This window comes from Phyllobates terribilis, unplaced genomic scaffold, assembly GCF_046119375.1.
Source record: "Phyllobates terribilis strain yellow unplaced genomic scaffold, ASM4611937v1 Scaffold_10__3_contigs__length_209671492, whole genome shotgun sequence".
In the NCBI taxonomy this organism is placed as follows: domain Eukaryota; kingdom Metazoa; phylum Chordata; class Amphibia; order Anura; family Dendrobatidae; genus Phyllobates; species Phyllobates terribilis.
In genome coordinates, this window is record NW_027362770.1 from 127532025 (window position 1) to 127553536 (window position 21512).

General features: G+C 46.4%; 1 protein-coding gene across 4 annotated transcripts in view; it reads left to right on the forward strand.

Moving 5' to 3' along the window:
• Nucleotides 1-21512, forward strand: part of LOC141164151 (neuropeptide Y receptor type 2-like) — a 165033-nt gene that overhangs the window by 83843 nt on the left and 59678 nt on the right. The window contains exon 2 of one of the 4 annotated variants that reach the window (XM_073649291.1): nt 3207-3325. The exons of the other annotated variants lie outside the window; for them this stretch is intronic. The gene's annotated coding sequence lies outside the window, so the exon portion shown is untranslated. The remainder of the gene's footprint in view (nt 1-3206; nt 3326-21512) is intronic. 4 annotated transcript variants of the gene reach the window in all.

A 21512-nucleotide genomic window follows, 5' to 3' on the forward strand; every position in this document is an offset into this window, starting at 1 on the left:
TTCACGCAGGGCTCTGTAGGTTTGGATTTCTTTTTCCCTTAATAATAAAGACCTTCATTTAAAAACTGCATTTTGTGTTTACTCGTGCTATCTTTGTCAAATATTTAAATTTGTTTTGTGATCTGAAACATTTAAGTGTGACAAACATGCAAAAGAATAATAAATCAGGAAGGGGCAAATTCTTTCCACTGTATGCAAACCTCATACTTGAGGTCACACACCAGCCCGCTCTTGGCACCGGCACCAGAAAATCCTAATAGCATGCACTCTGTGCGCACTGAGGATTCACAATTCTGCAATCACATAGAGCGACTGTCAACTTGAGCCCCAAACCTTTAACCCATTATTGATCTTATAGGGTGATGACACATCTTACATCTTGCTGTTGCTGCATGTGTCTAAACTTCCCCCCATCTTAAAGTGAACCAGTCATCTCAAATCATTTTTATTATGTTGTCCTCCCCATGTAAAATCTCTTCAAAGCGCTGGCCACTAGTTGTCTCATTTCTCGTACAGCCATCCACTCCACTGCCTGTTGTCAAGTATAATCCATCTCTACCCGGGGATGGATTACAGGAAGGAGGCGGTTCTTTCTCTCTGCTCCTGCTCTCCTGTCTACAAACAGGCATAACATAGAGATTGGGAATTACTTTTTTCAACATTTCTAGCTTGTGGGGAATAAGGTAAGTAAGACCATGCCTTTTTACAAGTTTTGAGTGAAAGACAGGCAGACATTAGGCTGCTAAAAAATAAATCTGAATTTAACATAAAAGCATAATGTGAAGAAGGGAAATATCTTAGTAGATATGACTAAAAATATTCCTCTGTATTCAATTTTTGTGAGCAAATATCAAGGGTTTTGATGAGGTCAATTTTCCCTGCACGAGTCATCATTAGAACTACAATTCTACTAATTGCAAAATGCCTGACAGGAGGGAGAAGCGGAGAAGCTAGGTCAGGAGTTGAAGAAGGAGATGAACCATGCAGGAAAAGTAGACTTCCTGTTTCTACATAGAGCTTAGAAGGATTCAGCTACTTTGTTTTCAATCACACAATGTCATAGACCCAATGGAAAACAGAAGAATTAACTGGGTATAAAGGGAAAATGAGCAATTGTAAGTACACAGTGCCATATAGTATGATGACTGCAATATATTAAAAGGATAAAAACTTTGATGAGAGGACTTCTTTAAGCTTGATACTTGATAAAACCAATAAACCTCTCATAAAAAATCCCCTATTCAGGGCACTTATTTTCAGCAGTAAATAAAGAGCAGCTTTAAATATCTTTCTCTCTGGAGGACCTGGCAAATTCTTTAGTTTTATGGATTACTCATAATTGACATTATGTAGTGCCTTATTTGCCCAGCAGGGGTATTAAGCGCTTATTAGTACGTTCTCCACATATTACAGGTGGTGTTTTGGAAGTTCCAAGCAGTGGGACATCCTGTGATTAACTTTTGTCCAAAGAATCCTTGTAAGAAAATGGCAGTCCCCTTAAAAGGTTATACAGAATCAGAAGATATTGCATACTTTCTCCCTAAAACCTATACTCCAGTTGTGTGTGATTTTGTAGTTCAGTCCTATTACTTCAACATTTCAGATGTGGCCGTATTTTTTGAAAAAAACAGTCATAATTTTATAATCTTGGACAACACTTTTAAGGCTATGTGCACACAGAGTATTTTAGGGGCAGGGGCAAAAACAACACTTTTTCCCAAATAGAAACCACTTTAAGGGGTTGTCCAGGCTAGAGGCACAAGTCTGTAGTCACTCTATAGGAATCCTCACAGCGTGTAGTGTTTGCACTGTTAGGATTCTGCGGTTCCTGCATGGGCGGATGCGTGACCGAAAGTATGTGATTAGCATACATGCGGTCTGGTGCCAACTAGACATGCGCATTCTTACTTAATACAAGTCTAGTTGGAATGTGGCTGGAAATGTGACCACCCACTCCCTGAGCTCGCACCGGAGAATCATTACAGTGTATAGTGTACACACTATAAGGATTCACAAGTTTGCAGTCACATAGAGTGATAGAGTGACTACAGACTTGTACCCCAAGCCTGGACAGCCCCGTTAAGGAAAGCTTTCCTTTTTTGGAGGAGTTTTTATTTTTTTTCCAAAGCGGTTTTGAAGATATTTTGAAACGTTTGGAAGCTGTTTTTTTTCCTGAAGCATTTTTTTTTTACAGCCTTTTAATTGGACAGTGCCTAGTTTGGAGCGTTTTCCCATCAAGAGACCTTTCAAAAATGTAATATGCACTCTCTTTTTTTTTTCCTCACTAGGCATTTTTCAAACTTGAAGCATAACGTAAAAGCTGAAAACACTGAAAATATCATCAGCTAAGTGGTTTTACAATAGAAATGAATAAAAAGAGTCTCTCAAGTATTTTTTAAGAAAATTTTCAGGCGATTTTTTTGGAGTGGAACCTCTCTAAAAACTTTTCAAACAACTCTGTGAGCGCATAGTCTAAGGGGTCAGCTACATTTTTTTTACATATATAACCTGGAGAGGAAAAAAAAAAGGTTGGCACACCAACACACTGGTGAGTGATGGAGCGTGCATATAGCTGTTGTTTGCACACCTACTGATTTTAACTAGAAGGTATTGACTGTGAAAGATGGAATTACCTAAGTAAGCGGGGTAATGCTTACATTGCAATATGTTGAGAGGCAGGCGATTCTCATCGAGCAATCCACTTGTTTTACCTACATTTCTATATTCATTTCACACAAAGGGTTTTTTTTTCGTTCTGTAATGTTCCCTGAGGTGTGCTCCCGTTTAGTAGATTACTTTGACAATTGCTTTTGCCTGCTGTTGTAATCACAGAGCGGAAAAACAACCTGCCACGGGAAATGGAGAAAACTTTATTTGGATTATCGCGTTTCGCAGACCAGCCTGCACGGCCCCATAATCCTTCAAGTAAATATTTACACGGTGACAATTATCAAATGCGTAATATGATTGAAACAAAGTAACATCCTCCTCTTACAAGCACCCTGGAGTCTGGGCTCTGTTTGGTTACTTGGGAGTACAAGTGGAACAAACATACAGGACCGTCTTAAATAAAATACTACAAATCCAATGGGGGTCAAATATTTTCTGCATTACAGTTTTCTATGGAAAATGTTTTAGCCATGTGACATATATATGTAAAAGTTCTCAGGATCTGTTATGACTGCTATTTTCTATTGTTGGAAAAGCTCACCACTCTGTGAAATAAGCCTGCTGAGGTTGGAAATTCAGTGGAGGGTGTCGATCTCGCTGGTGAGTGCAGCCAATATAGAGGAAAAAAGGATTTTTTTCCGGAACATCCACCAAGGTAATAAAATTCAAAAATGTATTGGTTGAACATTAAAATTTATTGACGAGCAATCTGCATAACTAATCATATGCTAAATAGCTGCAAGTCAAACTTATGTATGAGATAGCCAAGATGATTGCCTATAAAATGATGGTGGTCTCACGTTCGAAGCAGTAGTGGATGGTGAGATATGGAGCCTGAAAGTCAAAGGTTCAAAACATTGTTACTCTTTTGCTCGTCAGTGTAAATGGATAATCAGGTGTAACTGGTAGGCGGGACTAAAGGGAGGGCATATGCAAATGAGTCATAATGGCTAGTAGGATCAAGTTAGAGGGTTTGTCTACTTTCAGGAAAATGGGACTCAAATTGTGTAAAATACATAGAATACATAGAATATTAAACTCACTTTACCTGGGTCCAGCACTGGCTTCCCGTCAGTCCTTCACTCCCGGTGTTTTGGCTGCAGTGGTGACATCACATCCAAAGCGCACATCTTGCATTGTGGTTGACGACATGCGAGGTTGAGGTCAGTGACTTGTGTGAGGCAGTGGGGTGGTCCACTCCCTCCTGCCCGGGTCTTACAAGTGGCTCATGGCCACAGATTCCTTTTTAAAACCTGCAGTAAAGGTTTGGGTGTGTCAGTGTTGGGATTGCTAGCAGCAGACCAGGAAGCTCTGCAAGCTTGTGTGAGGCTGAACGCAGGCCTGTGAAGGCAACACATCTGACGCACCCTAAGTGACACGACGCAGCCATCTCCTACGACAACAGGGTTATACGGACTGTGTGGATATCCCGGCTGCGATCCGGAGGACAGCTTTTGCTTTGCAGTGTGAGTTTTTGCTAAATAAAACCGTTTAAGCTGGACTTTCCTTGGGTCACTGCCTCATTACTGCACAGTGTGAACATCGCCGCACTACATTATGGTGGAGAATGCGGGCAGTGTGAACTGAGGCATACCCCAACGCCAGCTGCATGTCTGTTATTAAGCCTGCCACATTGCAGCCCAGGTCCGCAGACAAAATGGAGGAACTGCTAAGTCAATTGGTCCTCACTCAGGGTCAACAGCAGGAGCAGTTCCAGCAGCAGTAGCGCACTAATGCCCTGATTGTGCAGCAGATTGCGGCTCTGCGAGAGACGCCACCATAACCGACCCCGGAATGTCATGAGGCCCAGGACAAAGTCCGTTCAGCGTTTAGGAAGCTGAGTCCGGTGGACGACTTGGAAGCCTTCATCACCGTCTACAAGCACTCCGCGGAGAGAGAGAACTTGCCGGCTGACCAGTGTGCTGAAGTGGTGGCTCCATTCCTGATGGGCAGCCTATTTTGACCTCAGTCAGGAGGACGCCGAGGACTATGGGAAGCTAAAAGGTGAGATCCTTGCCCGACTGGGGGTTAATACATATGTGCGTGCCCAACGGGTGTTTTCATGGACCTTTGTGGAGGCCCGACCCGCCAGGTCTCAGGCATATGACTTCCTCCAGCTGGTTAAAAAGTGGCTCCAGCCTGAGACCTTGACTCTGTCCTAGATGGTAGAGAGGGTGGTGGTCAACCGGCTTGTGAGAACTCTGCCAGCCGCTATACAGCGTTGGGTGGGGCAATGGGACCCGGGTAACCTGGACCAGGTGGTTAGCCTGATTGAGCGATATACAGACACCCAGGACTTTGTACGGGACTCTTCCCCAATGTGAATGGCATGCCAGCCCCTGCAAGCCTGGGAATCTGGGAAAGGGTCACGTCCCTCTGCTGGGGACAGTCAGCACCGAGCCCATGCTGAGGGGGTACCCCGGAGTGAGGGTGGCAGGAGACCAGCTTCCCCTAAATCGGCCTCCAGGACTAGCGGTGACACCGCTATTAGATGCTGGCGATGCCAGGTGCCAGGACATATGGTTGTCAACTGCCCCCTGCCTGTTGAACCCATGGACTTTGGGTAGAACCGCAGGTCGTCTATGTATGCCCGGACGGTCTATACCGCAGACCCTGTAGGTTCAACAAGTGAACCCTGTAGGTCCAACAAGTGAGCCCCATCTGTACCAGGTGCGCGTCAATGGACATCGAGCGGAGGCTCTCTTGGACTCAGGGAGCGTATTGACCCTAGTCCATGGGTCATTGTTCTCGAGGTTAGAGCCCACTGAGGGTAAAGTCGGGGTCGTGTGCATACATGGTGAACTCCGCGAGTATCCGACCGCACGGGTTACCTTTTCCACTCCATGTGGTAAAGACTCCATGTGGTAAAGACTCTTCCTTACGGGACTGTGCTGAGAAGGGATTTGCCACTGTTTTGGTCCTTGTGGGAGAGTAAAATTAACCCTCCCAGAATAAAGATGTGTCCGGGTGCGGAACCTGAAGATCCTGAGTCAGGGATACCTGCCGTAGGGGTCACCAACCTAGAGACAGAGTGTGAACCTGATAGGTTTCCCCTAGAGGTATTGGAAGGAGAGGTCAAGGAGACCCTATCGATCCCAGAGCTGGAAGTGTCCCGGGGAGCGTTTGGGACAGCTCAACTACAGGATCCTACCCTGACCCGGGCACGGGAAAGGGTAATAGAGGTAAATGGGGTGGCTCAGCAACCGGGTGCAGAGTCTGTCTTTCCATGCGGTCAACCAAGAGTTACTTTATTGGGTTGACAAAATCCGGGACGAGGTCGTTGGACAACTAGTGGTGCCTCAGTCGTACCGTCGGGCAGTGCTAGAGATGGCCCACACACACCTGCTGGGTGGACACGTAGGGGTAAATAAACCACAAGAACGTATTCTGCAGAGGTTCTTTTGACCTGGGATTTACAATGAGGTACAGCAGATATTGTGTGTCATGTCCCGAGTGTCAACTTACCACACCCACTGCAAATTTCTGGAGTCCATTGGTACCTCTACCCATTATAGAGGTACCATTTGAGTGGATTGCGATGGATCTGGTGGGGCCCATAGTAAAATCCGCCCTTGGCCACCAACATATTTTGGTAGTAGTAGATTATGCCACCCGTTACCCGGAGGCAATACCGCTTTGCCACACTTCAGCAAAACTTATCGCCCGCGAGCTTTTTGCAATGTTCTGCCGCCTTGAGCTATCAAAGGAGATCCTTACAGATCAGGGGACTCCTTTTATGTCCTAGGTGACAAGGGAGCTATGTAAGCTGCTTCGGATTAAACAGTTGCACATATAGGTGTACCACCCACAGACCGATGGGTTGGTGGAGAGATTTAATAAGACCCTTAAATCTATGCTAAAAACAGTGGTTTCCAAAGATGGGAGGGATTAGGGATGTTACTGCCCTATTTGATGTTCGCTGTCTGCAAGGTGCCACAGGCTTCCACAGGCTTCTCACCCTTTGAGCTATTGTACAGCAGGCATCCTAGGGGGCTGCTGGACATAGCCAAGGAGACGTGGGAACAGGAGCCAACTCCGCATAGGAGTGTAATTGAGCATGTGGCAAGCATGCAGGATCGGATCACAGCAGCCATGCCTATAGTAAAGGAGCATCTAATGGATGCCCAGGCAGCGCAGAGCCGAACGTATAATAAAAGAGCCACGGTCAGGTCCTTTAAAGAAGGGGATCGGTGTTAGTGTAAGTGCCCTCAGCCAAGAGTAAACTCATGGCCAAGTGGCAAGGGCCATATCAAGTATGGGAAAAGGTGAGGGAGGTGAATTACAGAGTGTACCAGCCAGGAAAGAGAAAACCGGAACAACTGTATCATGTGAACCTGCTAAAAGCCTGGAAAGACCAGGAATATTTGGTTATGGATGCGACTCCGGTCGTACCATCGGGGAACCCTCTGTCTCTGGCCAGGGATGCGGCCGGGGGTGAGGTTAAGATCAGTGACACTCTCACTAAACAGCAGCGACGGGAGGCTCGGAATCTGGTGCAGCAGAATACCGGCATATTCTCAGAACTGCCCGGCCGAACCTTGGTGATCCAACATGACATTGTCACCAAGCCGCGGGTAAGGGTACGAATGAAACCCTATATCATGTACCAGAAGCCCAGAGGCAAGCCATCGTGGCTGAAGTAAAGCAAATGCTCCAGTTTGGAGTCATCGAGGAATCTAGGAGTGAGTGGGATAGCCCCATAGTGCTGATTCTGAAGCCAGACAGGTCATTATTCTGTAATGACTTTCGAAAATTGAATGAGGTATCAAAGTTTGACCTTTATCCAATGCCCCGGGTAGACGAGCTAATTGAGAGACTGGGGCAGGCCCAGTACTTCACCACGCTCAATCTTACCAAGGGTTACTGGTGCCTCTGACAGAGTTGGCGAAAGAAAAAACTGTCTTTATAACACAAGAGGGTCTCGCCTTTTGGATTACATGGGGCTCCGGCCACCTTCCAGAGGTTGATGAACATAGTGTTAGAGCCTCATCAGAAGTATGCGTTCGCATATTTAGATGATATTATCATCTTTAGTACAGATTGGCATACCCACTTGTCCTAGGTACAAGCATGAGTGGATTCGTTCAGAGAAGCGGGTCTGACAGCGAACCCAAAAAAATGTGCGATAGATCTCGAGGAAGACCAGTACTTGGGGTATGTAATTGGCCATGGGGTTATCAAACCCCAAATAACAAGATCGAGGCCATTCAAAACTGGCCCAAGCTTGTGACTACCTAACAGTTGAGAGCGTTCCTCATCATCGTTGGTTCCTGGTGACGATTTATACCTAACTTTGCTGGAAGCCCTGACCGATCTGTTAAAGGGTAAGAAGTTGGTTATGGTTCGGTGGAACCTTCAAGCGGAGGAAGCATTCCAATCCATGAAGTCGGCGTTGTGTGGACAGCCAGTCCTCATCAGCCTCAACTTCAAGAAAGGCTTCATTGTGCAAATGGATGCCCCTGAGATAGGCCTAGGTGCGGTACTGTCGCAAGAGGTGAACGGAGATGAACATCCGGTCACCTACTTGAGCAGGAAATTTACCCCGAAAGAGAAAAATTATAGCGTAGTGGAGAAGGAGTGCTTGGCTATTAAGTGGGCCTTGGAGTCCCTACGCTATTATTTGCTGGGGCAACACTTTTGCTTGGTGACGGACCACTCACCCTTGGTTTGGATGAGAAACGCCAAGGAGAGGAATGTTCGGGTCACCAAATGGTTCCTGTCACATACTGTTGGTGCAACCGCACAGGGGCCCAAGTAAGGGGACCCACATCCACCTGCTGTGCATTTTGATGAACAATTGGATTGCAAAAGACCCATATAATATTATTGCATACAGGCCCTTTTCTGGTCTGTGTTCGCTGCTGTTTGAACATATACAAGACTGTACAGATACTTGAGATGCACACCATGTAGGAGTCACAGATTAAAAAAAAGCCAAGTGGGCTGTGGTGTGATATTGCTTGAGGGACCAAAGCCCATTTTACCAGCCGCCAGCCCCTTTAATTTTTGAGCATCGGGTGGTGCAGCATCACCTGGGGTTGGGCGCTTGTATGCTGCGTTCTTTAACTGAATGCTGTGACAGCTGGGATGCTCTGACATGTCAGATAATCAGAACATTCTTTAGTGCACGGAGAGCATGCACTCTGCACTCATAGTTACATAGTTACATAGTTTATAAGGCCGAAAAAAGACAAGCGTCCATCCAGTTCAGCCTATTTCTTGTGCACTGCAGCTATTCCGCAGCGTTGATCCAGGGGAAGGCAACAAAAAACCATGCGGTATAGGCCAATTTACATCATTGAGGAAAAATTCACTTCCCGACACCAATCTGGCAGTCAGATTAAATCCCTGGATTAATTAACTAAGCATAAGATGTAATTTTATTGTTCTCAAGAAAGGCGTCCAGGCCTCTCTTGAACTCATTAAGTGAGTTGGACATCACCACTTCCTCTCCCAGAGAGTTCCAGAGTCTCACGGCTCTGACCATAAAAAATCCCCTTCTATGCTGGTGCAGGAACCTCCTTTCCTCCAGACGCATAGTGTGCCCCCTCGTCTTTGTCACCATCCTTGGTATAAACAGGTCATGGGAGAGATCTCTGTACTGCCCCCTGATGTATTTATACATGTTTATGAGGTCTCCCCTAAGCCTTCTCTTTTCCAACGTAAATAGGCCTAATTTTGACAACCTCTCTGGGTATTCTAGGCCCTCCATTCCCTTTATTACCTTAGTCGCCCTCCTTTGTACCCCCTCTAGCTCCAATATGTCTTTCCTGAGCACCGGAGCCCAGAACTGTGCACAATATTCTAAGTGCGGCCTTACCAGCGCTTTATACAGAGGAACAACAATGTTCTCATCATATGCCCCTATTCCTCTTCTGATGCATGCCATGACTCTATTTGCCTTCGCTGCAGCTGCCTGACACTGGGCACTCCAATTTAATTTGCTATTAACCAAGACGCCCAGGTCCTTCTCCATGTCAGATTTCCCCAACGGTTTCCCATTTAATATGTATGGGTGACTGCTGTTTTTCTTTCCCATGTGCATGACCTTACATTTATCGGCATTGAACCCCATTTGCCATTTTTTGGCCCAACTCCCCAATTTATCTAAATCCTCCTGTAGCTGTGCCCTATCCTCATCTGTATTAACTACTTTACAAAGTTTAGTATCATCTGCAAATATTGCTATTTTACTATGCAACCCTTCCACTAGATCATTAATAAATATATTAAATAATATAGGGCCCAAGACAGACCCTTGAGGCACCCCGCTAGTAACCCTGACACACCCTGAGCTTACTCCATTGATAACCACCCTCTGCTTTCTATCACTCAGCCAGCTATTTACCCACTTGCACACATTATCCCCCAGACCAAGCATTCTCATTTTATATACCAACCTTTTGTGTGGCACAGTATCAAACGCTTTGGAGAAGTCAAGGTATACAACATCCACTGACTCTCCCCGGTCCAGCTGTGAGCTCACCTCCTCGTAGAAGGCCATCAGGTTTGTTTGGCAGGAGCGATCCCTCATGAATCCATGTTGATATGGAGTTAGACAGTTATTATCATTAAGATATTCTACAATAGCATCTCTAAGAAATCCTTCAAACAATTTACCCACAACAGACGTTAAGCTGACTGGTCTATAGTTCCCAGGGTCACTTTTAGACCCCTTTTTGAATATTGGTACCACATTTGCTTGGCGCCAGTCTAGTGGGACAGTCCCTGTCCATAAAGAGTGCTTGAATATAAGATACAGCGGTCTGTCTATCACATTACTTAATTCTTTTAGTACCCGGGGGTGTATGCCATCTGGGCCTGGTGACTTGTCTATTTTGATATTATTTAGGCGTTTCTGAACTTCCTCCTGGGTTAGGTGGGTGATATTTAGCGGAGGATTTACTTTATCACTCTGCATTTCCTCCGATAAATTGTTTTCTTTTGTGAAAACAGTGGAGAAGAAGCTATTGAGTAGGTTTGCTTTACCCTCATCGCCCTCTATGATTTTACCCAGGTTATTTTTCAATGGGCCAACTCCATCAGTTTTAATCCTTTTACTGTTTATATAGTTAAAGAACAGTTTGGGATTCTTTTTACTTTCCTTGGCAATTAGTCTCTCTGTCTCCTCTTTTGCTATTCTTATTTGTTTCTTACAGATTTTGTTTTTTTCCCTATAAGATATTAGCGCTTCCTTGCTGCCTTCATGTTTAAGTTTACCAAAAGCCCTTTTTTTGTTTTTCATTGCCCTCTAGACTTCCTTATTTAGCCACATTGGCTTCCTCCTATTCCTAGCCCTTTTATTCCCATAAGGTATGTACCTTCTACAGTGACTATGTAGGACTGTTTTGAAAATTTCCCATTTTCTATCCGTGCTCCTATTACTAAAGATACTATCCCAGTCTATAAGGTGAAGGGCATCTCTTAGCTGATCAAACTTTGCCCTCCTGAAGTTCAGTGTTTTTGTGACTCCCTTGCTGGGCACCCTACTGAAGCACATGTGGAATTGTATAATGTTGTGGTCACTATTTCCCAGTTGCCCCCCGACCTGCACCTCAGTTATTCTGTCTGGCCTGTTAGTTAATATTAAGTCTAAAAGGGCCGTCCCTTTAGTTGGTTCCTGCACAAGTTGTGACAAATAATTGTCTTTGATAATTGACAGAAACCTGTTTCCTTTCTGAGATCAACAGCTTTCAGTTTCCCAGTCTATGTCGGGGTAGTTGAAGTCCCCCATAATAATCACCTCGTTATTTTTTGCTACTTCGTCTATTTGTCTCATTAATAGACTTTCCGTGGCTTCTGCTATATTTGGTGGTTTATAACAGACTCCTATGATAATTTTATTATTGTTTTTTGCCCCATGTATCTCCACCCATAAGGACTCGACCTCCTCATTTCCCTCCCATACATCCTCCCGTATTGTAGGCTTTAGACACGTCTTTACATATAGACAGACTCCACCCCCTTTCCGACTTCTTCGATCCCTTCTAAACAGACTGTAACCATGTAAGTTAACTGCCCAGTCATAGCTTTCATCTAACCATGTCTCGGTTATTCCCACTATGTCACAGTTACCTGTAGATATTTCTGCTTCCAGTTCATCCATCTTGTTTGTCAGGCTCCTGGCATTTGCTAGAATGCAGTTTACACGATTTTGTTTTGTTCCAATCTTCTCCCTGTGGATTGTATTAGAAATTTTCTTACCTCCCTTCCAAGTATCTTGTCTTGGACCTTCTTTGTCGCACTTCATATCTTTCATTAGTATGTTCCCTGGTTGCATGTTCGTGTCCGGCATTTTTCTTCCCATCCCTTCTTCTAGTTTAACGCCCTCCTGATGAGTGTTGCGAGTCTCCTGGCGAATGTGTGTTTCCGGGGTTTGTTGAGGTGTAGTCCGTCTCTGGCAAGGAGTCCGTCATAGAGGTAATTCACACCGTGGTCCAGGAATCCAAATCCTTGTTGTCTGCACCATCGTCTCAGCCAGTTGTTCACATCAAGGATCCTGTTCCATCTCCTGACGCCATGCCCGTCTACTGGAAGGATAGAAGAAAAAACTACCTGCGCATCCAGTTCTTTTACTTTCTTCCCCAATGCTTCAAAGTCCTTGCAGATTGTCATTAGGTCCTTCTTTGCCGTGTCATTGGTGCCAACATGTATCAGAAGAAATGGGTGGACATCCTTGGAACTGATGAGCTTCGGTATCCTATCGGTAACATCCTTGATCTTCGCCCCTGGGAGGCAGCATACTTCTCTTGCGGTTATGTCCGGTCTGCAGATAGCTGCTTCTGTTCCTCTCAGTAGTGAGTCTCCCACCACCACCACTCTTCTTCCCTTCTTGGCTGTCCTTTTTCTTGTCTCTTCTGGGTGTCTCTGGGTGCTCTTTTCTTTTTTGCTTGCTGGTAGTTCCTCATCCTTAGGTGTGCCATCTTCGTCCTCCACAAGTCCTTGGAATCTGTTTCTCAGTTGTGTGGTTGGTGGTGTCTCCATGGTCTTCTTGCTTCTTTTGGTCACTTGCCTCCATTTGTCTGCCTCTGGAGGTTCTCTGACACTTCCTTCACTTTCCGTGACCAGTAGTGACGCTTCTGTTCTGTCTAGGAAGTCTTCATTTTCCTTGATGAGTTTTAATGTCGCAATTCTTTCTTCCAGTCCCCGCACCTTTTCTTCTAAAAGAGCCAGTAGTCTACACTTCTGGCAGGTGAAGTTGGTTTCAGCTTCTGGTCGATCTGTGAACATGTAGCACATGTTGCAGCTCACCATGTAGGTTGTCACATCTGCCATGCTGCTCCTTGTCCCTGCTGACTGGATGTCTGTCTTCTTTCTTGTGATACCCTAGGATAAACAAATTAAACAAATTCGCGCGCCATCCGGCGCGCGGTTTGGCGATGCTTTCCAAGCGGCTGATCCCGGCTGTACCCAACGATCTTCTAGCTGAAGGAGACTCTTCGCTTTTCCCAAAAGGCACCTGGAATATGCAAATTGTCCTCTTCAAGCTTCAATCCCTGGTTTGACGATGCTTTCCAAGCAGCTGATCCCGGCTGTACCCAACGATCTTCTAGCTGAAGGAGACTCTTCGCTTTTCCCAGAAGGCACCTGGAATATGCAAATTGTCCTCTTCAAGCTTCAATCCCTGGTTTGGCGATGCTTTCCAAGCAGCTGATCCCGGCTGTACCCAACGATCTTCTAGCTGAAGGAGACTCTTCGCTTTTCCCAGAAGGCACCTGGAATATGCAAATTGTCCTCTTCAAGCTTCAATCCCTGGTTTTGCCTGCAGCCAATGAATCTAAAACAAGAGGGAAGCAGCTCCAGACCAGCAGTCAGCCACAGTGTGATTTACTCACCTCCTACATACGCCATCTACCATAATCTGAGTTACAAGGTGAGTTAGTGTTTCAGATAGGAGACAACACACAGTAAATTTAAAAGGATTGTCCATTATGTTAACCCTTTCACGACATATAATGTATGTTTATGTCATATGTCGTGTCCCTGACTTTGATGCAGGCTCACGCGCCGAGCCTGCATCTTTCCTGACACATGACACATTCTCATCTGCTTCACTCAATAGAAAATGAAGAGAAATTGATGAGAAGCAGATGAAAATCTGCTTGGCAAATTACATATTTATGGTCAGGTGACAACCGCTTGAACCGCGTAATAAAGCTGAATCCGAACATTACACTCTGTTAGTATTCTGCAAGCTGCACTGTTGACTAAAAGTTTGCAGTGAGTGGAAAACTCCTTTAACAATGTGGGAGGATGGGCTGAGTGTATAAATTTTAATTATTATAATATGCACTGACCTTAGGTCCTCCTGCAGCTAGGGACATACATAGAAGTCATGGAGCCCCATAGCAGCAGTCCTAATTCTGTTTTCCTCTTTCAAAACCTAAAATTGTCAGTGGGGTCGCAGCACATAGGCGCAGTCACAGAAAGATGTACCTCCCAACTTTTAATGACAGAGAGAGGAACATATATAACATAAAGTATTTTTTCCCTTCTGTGCTCCCTTAGTGTTCTCACCCACAAACAGTACAGAAAAGGTTGCATAGAAAAGATACACTCCCATATAAAAAAAAATTGCAAATGTGTGTAAGAGTGGTGGACTGTACTATTGTATTCCTACCCCTGAAGACAACAATCGCATCATGTACTGTATATAGTTTAATACGTTTTGTACATATAATGTGATATGTGAAATGTGAACTAGGTACTGTGGTTTTAGTGTATATTGTGAATAGACTGTGATATGGTAGTGTACAGCAAAGGGTAGGGATTAGGATCTAGGACATAAGATAAGGACAATAGGCTTAGTACATGCTGGTATAAGATAGTAACTGTAGTTAGTTTAAGGTATAGGATAAGAGACAGATACTGTTTGGGACTAGCCCACAGTGGGAGGGGTTGTGGTAGTGAAAAGCAGGCACTTCCCGATAGTCAGATAGGGAAGTGCAGTATCCAAGGTCAAGTTCAAGTGCAGTGGGCTGCTGGCGACAGCAAGGAACTATCGCTCATGGCAGTGGGAGGCTTTACTAGATTCCTTGCGGACATTCCTGCAGCGTCCGGAGGTCAGGGCTTGGTATAGGTACTATGGAGAGTGCCTTATCCTCTGGCGTACAGAGGATGATGAACGCAGGAAAGGAAGGTAAAGGATCCCGGGTGGACTGCGGGACTGGATGGGAAATCCCAGAGGCTGAGAGAGCCAGTAAATGTGGGCAGTGTCTGACTGGGGTGTCTGGGGCCCACAGGAGGAATTGATCCTCAGGGCCCACCCTACAGCTATATGCAAATACCTGATAGCCGATATCCCCGTTATAGTGGAGAGTCTGCTGTAAATCACAGGTGGCTCCTGCACATCTACTGTGCGCCACTATAACTGGGATGTACAATTACGGTAGTTTGCAGTAAAGGGGTTCTTTGGTTAAAACAAGTTATCACCGATCCAAGGGCTCCACCGGATAGGTGATAACTTACTGATCGTTTGGGTTCGAACATTGGAAACCGCACCGATAGGAAGAATGGGGAAGTTTTATCCCTGTCAGGACACTTATCCCCATTTTAAAATGCAGCGGCAGGTGGGACGTCTGACCGCAACTCCATTCATTCTCTTTGGGGTTTCCAGAAAAAAACAAGAACAGCCACTGAGGGAATGAGTGGATCAGTGGTCAAGTCGCATATGAGCTCCAGTCTAATGGGGATAAAAGCTCCACACTCTACCAATCGGTGCGGGTCCCAGCAGTCAGACCCCCATTAATCAATAACTTATCACTTATCCTGTGGAGAGGTGATTACTTGTTTTCATCAGAGAACCCCTGTAAGTGGTTCCAAGTATTTAATCACTAATGGAAATAAAGAATCTTGTCCTAATTAATATCAGAGAGAACAAATGACCGCTATACACAACACAATCTACTGTGCCAACACAAATAGTACCACATACAAGGAAGAGATACTGCCACACCATGACTGGACTACATACTACCACCACATAGTGACCGAATAATACTACATACAAGGGAGAAATACCACCACACCATGACCAGACCACATATTACCACCACATAATGACCGAATAATACCACATACAAGGGAGAAATACCACTACACCATGACCAGACCACATAGTGACCAAATAATACTACATACAAGGGAGAAATACCACCACACCTTGACCAGACCAGATATTACTACCCCATATTGACCGAATAATACTACATACAAGGGAGAAATACCACCACGCCATGACCAAACCAGATATTAATAGCATATAGCGTCCTAATAATTCCCCATCGTTTCTCTCCCCCACCTCCATAATTGCTCTCCCCCATCCCAATCATTGCTCTCCCCCCACCTCCTTCATCATTGCTCCCTCCCATCCAAATCATTGCTCTCCCTCACCTTCTCCAACATTGTCATATCTCCCCCAACTTCTCCATCATTGCTATATCTCCCTCCACCACCTCCATCATCATTTCCATATCTCCCCCCACCTGCTCTGTTATCATTGCCATATCTCCCCCCACCTGCTCCATCATCATTGCCATATCTCCTCTGCCTACTCCATCATCATTGCCATATCTCCCCCCACCTGCTCCATCATCATTCACATATATCTCCCACCTCCTCTATCACTAATGCCATGTCATATCTCCCCCTACCTCCTCCATCACCATGCCATGCATATCTCCCCTCACCTCCCCCATTGCCATGCCATATATCCCCCACCATGTCATATCTCCCCCCACCTCCCCCATTGCCATGCCATATCTTTCCCCACCATGTCATATCTCCCCCCACCTACCCCATTGCCACGCCACATCTTCCCCCAGCATGTCATATCTCTCCCCACATCCCCCAGTACCATGCCATAGCTCCACCACCTCCTCCATTGCCATGCCATATCTCCCCCTACCTCCTCCATCACCATGCCATGCATATCTCCCCCCACCTCCCCGATTGCCATGTTATATCTTCTCCCACCATGTCATATCTCCCCCACCTTCCCCATTGCCATGCCATATATCCCCCACCATGTCATATCTCCCCCCTCCTCCCCATTGCCATGTTATATCTTCTCCCACCATGTGATATCTCCCCCCACCTCCCACATTGCCATGCCATATATCCCCCACCATGTGATATCACCCCCCACCTCCCCCATTGCCATGTTATATCTTCTCCCACCATGTGATATCTCCCCCCACCTCCCCCATTGCCATGCCATATCTTCCCCACCATGTCTTATCTCCCCCCACCTCCCCCATTGCCATGCCATATCTTCCCCCACCATGTCATAAATCCCCCACCTCCCCCATTGCCATGCCATATATTCCCCCACCAAATCATATCTCCCCCCACCTCCTCAATCATCATTGCTCTCCCTCAAAAAAAACAAAAAAACTTACCTCTCAGTGCGCTCCCCCGCAGCACCGTCCTCTGCTTGCTGCCCGGCATCTTTCTCCCTGACACAGGCCCGCGCTGCATGATGACGTCATCAAGCAGCGCGACCCTGTGTGAGGGAGGAAGCGCCGGGCAAGAAGCAGAGGTGAGGACGGATCCCTGCAGCTCCGCTGCCATTTTCCTCCTGTCGGCAGTGAAGCTGGAGAGATCGCTCCCTGCCCGCCGCACAGGATGAGGGCAATCTGGCCATTGGCCACCCGGAGTCTGGGAGTCCGAGAAGCAGGCCAGATTGCCCTCATCAGCCGTACTGCAAGGGCCCTCCTGACCCTCCGGGCCCTTGCAGTGCGGAGCACCGGTGGCCATGTTAACCAGGGGCCCCCATGTGTCCTGCTCGGGGGCCCGTTGAGGATTCGGGCTCACCGGAAAATTCTCCAGTGTCCCAGTGCCCCAGTCCGACCCTGAACGTGGGGATAGTCCAGGAGGTGCGGATAGCCATGCTGAGGGTGTGCTTGTTAAGGAAACAAGGAATGAGAAGTGTGGTGCCCAATACTGCATGTTCTGATCTATGTGCTGTGGCTCTGTGGCGCCCCTGAGGGTTCAGTCACCACAGGGGTACTGCACCTCAGATAGAGGTGTGGTATCTCCTCTTCCAGGTAAGGATGGAGCATCACACAGGACCCCACTTCACCACTCAACACTACACCACTCCTGTCCTGTAGGGGGTCTAAATGCACCAGGGTGCTGCCCCAGCCCGGGATAGAGGCGATGGGGGGAACCAAAGATAGGGGGAACCAAGTAGTGGGTGAGGGTGGAGGAAACACTTACAGGAAGCACTTATAGAATCATATATAATATTTGGCCATCTTTAGTACAAGGTCTTTGATTGTGGGTCTTCTGTCAGGGTCCAGCAAGAGTCTGAAGCTGGCTGAAGATTCACGGTCCTCGCTCTCTGGCCTTGAGGCGAGGAGCGGGTCAGAGTTAACAAGTGTCTCTGCCCGGTCAGGGTCCCGTTCTAAGAAGGCCTTGGAGGGGAGCAGAGGAGATAGGCTCCACAGGCAAAAGGATCCCAGGGGGATACGGACAGAGCGGAGTCGCCACCTGTATTCTTCACTCTGGCCTAGCCAGAGGGTGTCCTGCTGCAAAAGGGGTAACCGGCCTCCGATATCTGACTTTGTCACTTCACGTCTCAGTCAGAAAAGCCCGGAGGCTTAGTGGATCCCAGGGGGATACGGACGGAGCGGAGTCGCCACCTGTATCTCTCAACGTGCGTTTACCCAGTGGGACCCGGCCTTACACCATGTTCATACCACACACGGTCAGGAGAAGACTCAGTGGGAGAACTTACTAAGGAGAGAAACACACCAGCGGGATCTTGACAGGTGCTCCTGGTCTACCTGGGGAGCGCTGAATCCCTTTCTGGTGACCGCAGTACGCCGTGTGTAGCAGAGAGAAGCTTTGCGGCTGAAAGTGCATCTAAAGTGAGAAAAGACCTGGATGACTTCATGTACCGCCTCCGCTTGTTTATTCCTGCGCGGCACTGCACCCGTCATACCTCCACACAGTTCATCGAACACTGCCCTGAGGCCTACTCCGCCTGTGGGGAGTAGCACCAACCTAGCTGCCAGAACATCAGTCTCAGAGGACTGTTGCAGCGCTGGTGGCCTTCACCAGACACCACAGGTGGCGTAGTCGAACAACCACTCATCCAGAAGCCCATTTTTCATGTGACAGCCCTGGGCACGGAACGGGTCTAGGCCACAACTGCATCCCCACAACATCTGCAAGGCCCGGCTCCGAGTATCCCCCCAATCTGCTCAGGGAGGGTGTCACAGCTCCTGAAGATGGAGGCCTAGAGATGGCGATGGTTTGCGGCCTACAAGTGAGTGTGATCCACCCCACACATAATAGCGCATTGACTGTGACACGATTTTCATGTAAAATGCCAGGGCATTATAAAACAGCAGCTTGGTCATAGCTATTGCCTGCGGTCACTTTACATGTGTGCCAGGGCTGATTTTCAGTCCCATACCGGCCCTGTTGGATATGTATCATTGCATTTCAAGACAATTTGTGGGGGAATTTTAATTTGTGAGCCTTCATCCACACCAGTTTGCCCTTCAGGTTTGTGTTGCGTTTGAAACAAGGGAGAAAGTGGTTAACCAGTTATTAAAAAGGTTAAAAAACATTTCAATTTAATCCTTAAAAGAAAACTCTGTGTTAATTCAGATAATAATATCAATTGGGATTCTCATCTGTTTTCCAGAATGGAGAGTGGTTACAAAGAGAATCTCTCACTTTGGAGGACCCATCTTTCCTATGCATTACATAGATAGCTCATTGATCACAATGGATACCATTTAATGCTTCCTTTCTCTTATTGTGGGATGGGAGGTAAATTAAACACCTACTGCCAGATTTCCCTACAGATTACAGCCAAAGGTTCCCAACAATGGAGCACCCAGTGATCTGTTTTTTGGAGACTCTTCTAATAAATAGTAAGTAGAGATGCTCAGACCTTTTGCAACTTAAATTTGCCAGCTTCAGTAGATTTTTCCCAAAAATTAGATTTGTGGGTGATATATTTGTAACGAGCCTCAGGTAGAATTGATTTCATCATTTCTAAAAGTATTTATATTTTAAAATACAAGGAAGACATATAATGGTTATGGTTTCAAGTTCTGGACCCCATCTTTTTCTAAGGCCATGTCTTAGACCGATCTGAGCATGGTCGGTGTTTCGCGGATGTATGAACTTGTCCTAATTCTGTAGAATATCCAAGAATCCTGAGGCACCAGAGGATAATCCTTAAAAAGTTTGATCTTTATTCCATAGTAATAATAAAATAATAACAATAGGAAGACAACAATAGGAAGACAAGGCAACATTTCGGACACATCTGGCCTTTGTCAAGCCTCAAAATACAGCTATGATGGCTTGAGAAAGACCAGAAATGGCCGAAACGTTGCCTTGTCTTCCTATTGTTGTGATATTTTAATACTATTATTTGGCCCTAGTGGGAATCCCTACCAAGCAAGCAAAGAATTTATCAATGGCGCATGGGACTTGGACACTGGACTAAGCTTGTCCTAATTCTGAACAACCTGTTTTATTAAGGGCAAATTATCCAAAAGTTTTTATTTTTCTTTGTCAGAAAAAAAGACACCAGAAGAAGGACACCAGAAATGTGCCAGGTATTAGCTTGCACAACATTTGAGCACTAGATGCAGCTTATATTTCAGGAAATACCGTATTTTTCGGACTATAAGACACACCGGAACATAAGAAGCACCCCAAATTTTGGGGTGAAAAATAGGAAAAAAAATATTTTTAATGAGATGGGGGTCCGTCTTATAGTCTGAATAGGTATCTTACCTGGGGGGAAGGCGGTGGAGTGAGAGTCACAGGAGGCAAGGTCCTTCAATGGAGGAATGCTACGTACCCTGGATCCGAGAAGCTGATGCTCCATCAGCGGGGAGTTGTGGTGGTGGTAAAGCAGAATTGCAGGGCCCTCCATTCCCTCCCACAGGAACCCGGCGGCTGCAGCAGAAGAGGTGAGATGCTGCGGGGCTGGTGTCTGGCTGGGGGCCTGTACCTAGGGCTGGGTGCCTGGGGACCTGGTGCCTAGCATTGGGTGTCTGGTGCTGGGGGTCTGGGGCCTGGTGCTGGGTGCCTGGGGGCCTGGTACTGGGGGCTGGGGGTCTGGGGCCTGGTTTTGGGGTCCTGGTGCCAGGGGTCTTGGGCCTGGCACTGGGGGCTTGGTGGCCTGGGGCTGGTGGCCTGGGGGCCTGGTGCCTGGGGCTGGGGACCTGGTACCTGAGGCTGGGGGCCTGGTACCTGGGGCTTGGGTCCTGGTGCCTGGTACTTTTGGTCAATATTCGTTAGTAATCCCTGACTGGAGTAATATTTCTAGAGAAGTGCATGGAAATGCATACTACAAGTAAGATGCACCAAATTCATAAATTTGGTGCATCTGACACCTGAATGACCCTCATTAAGACTGGCGTTCAAAAAAACAGTCTTATTGAATCAGAGGCAATATTTTTTTCTATCTACCTTCCATACAAAAAACACTTTCTTATGTTCTTGCTGTGGGCACCTTACAACTTTATTGTATTCAGTTGTCTTATTATTTATGGGGTTTGTTATTAATATGTCATATCACCCTGCTTGTGTTTGGACTCCCAACTATCAAAACATGGAGTAACTAAAATCAATGTTGTATACTGTCACTCACAAAGCGTTCTGCTCTGTTTGCCTCCCGTTCAGAAGGTCATAAATTGCAGGACAAATATATTTTATAAACAGCCAACTGGCTGAGAGGAAAGTGTTATGGAGTCGTTTCCATCTGGTAGATGAGATAAACTCAGCAGCAAAATAAAGCAAAAATCCCAACTAATCAATCCCATATGACCCCGATGTACTTCCAAGCTGCAGCTTGATGGAGAACT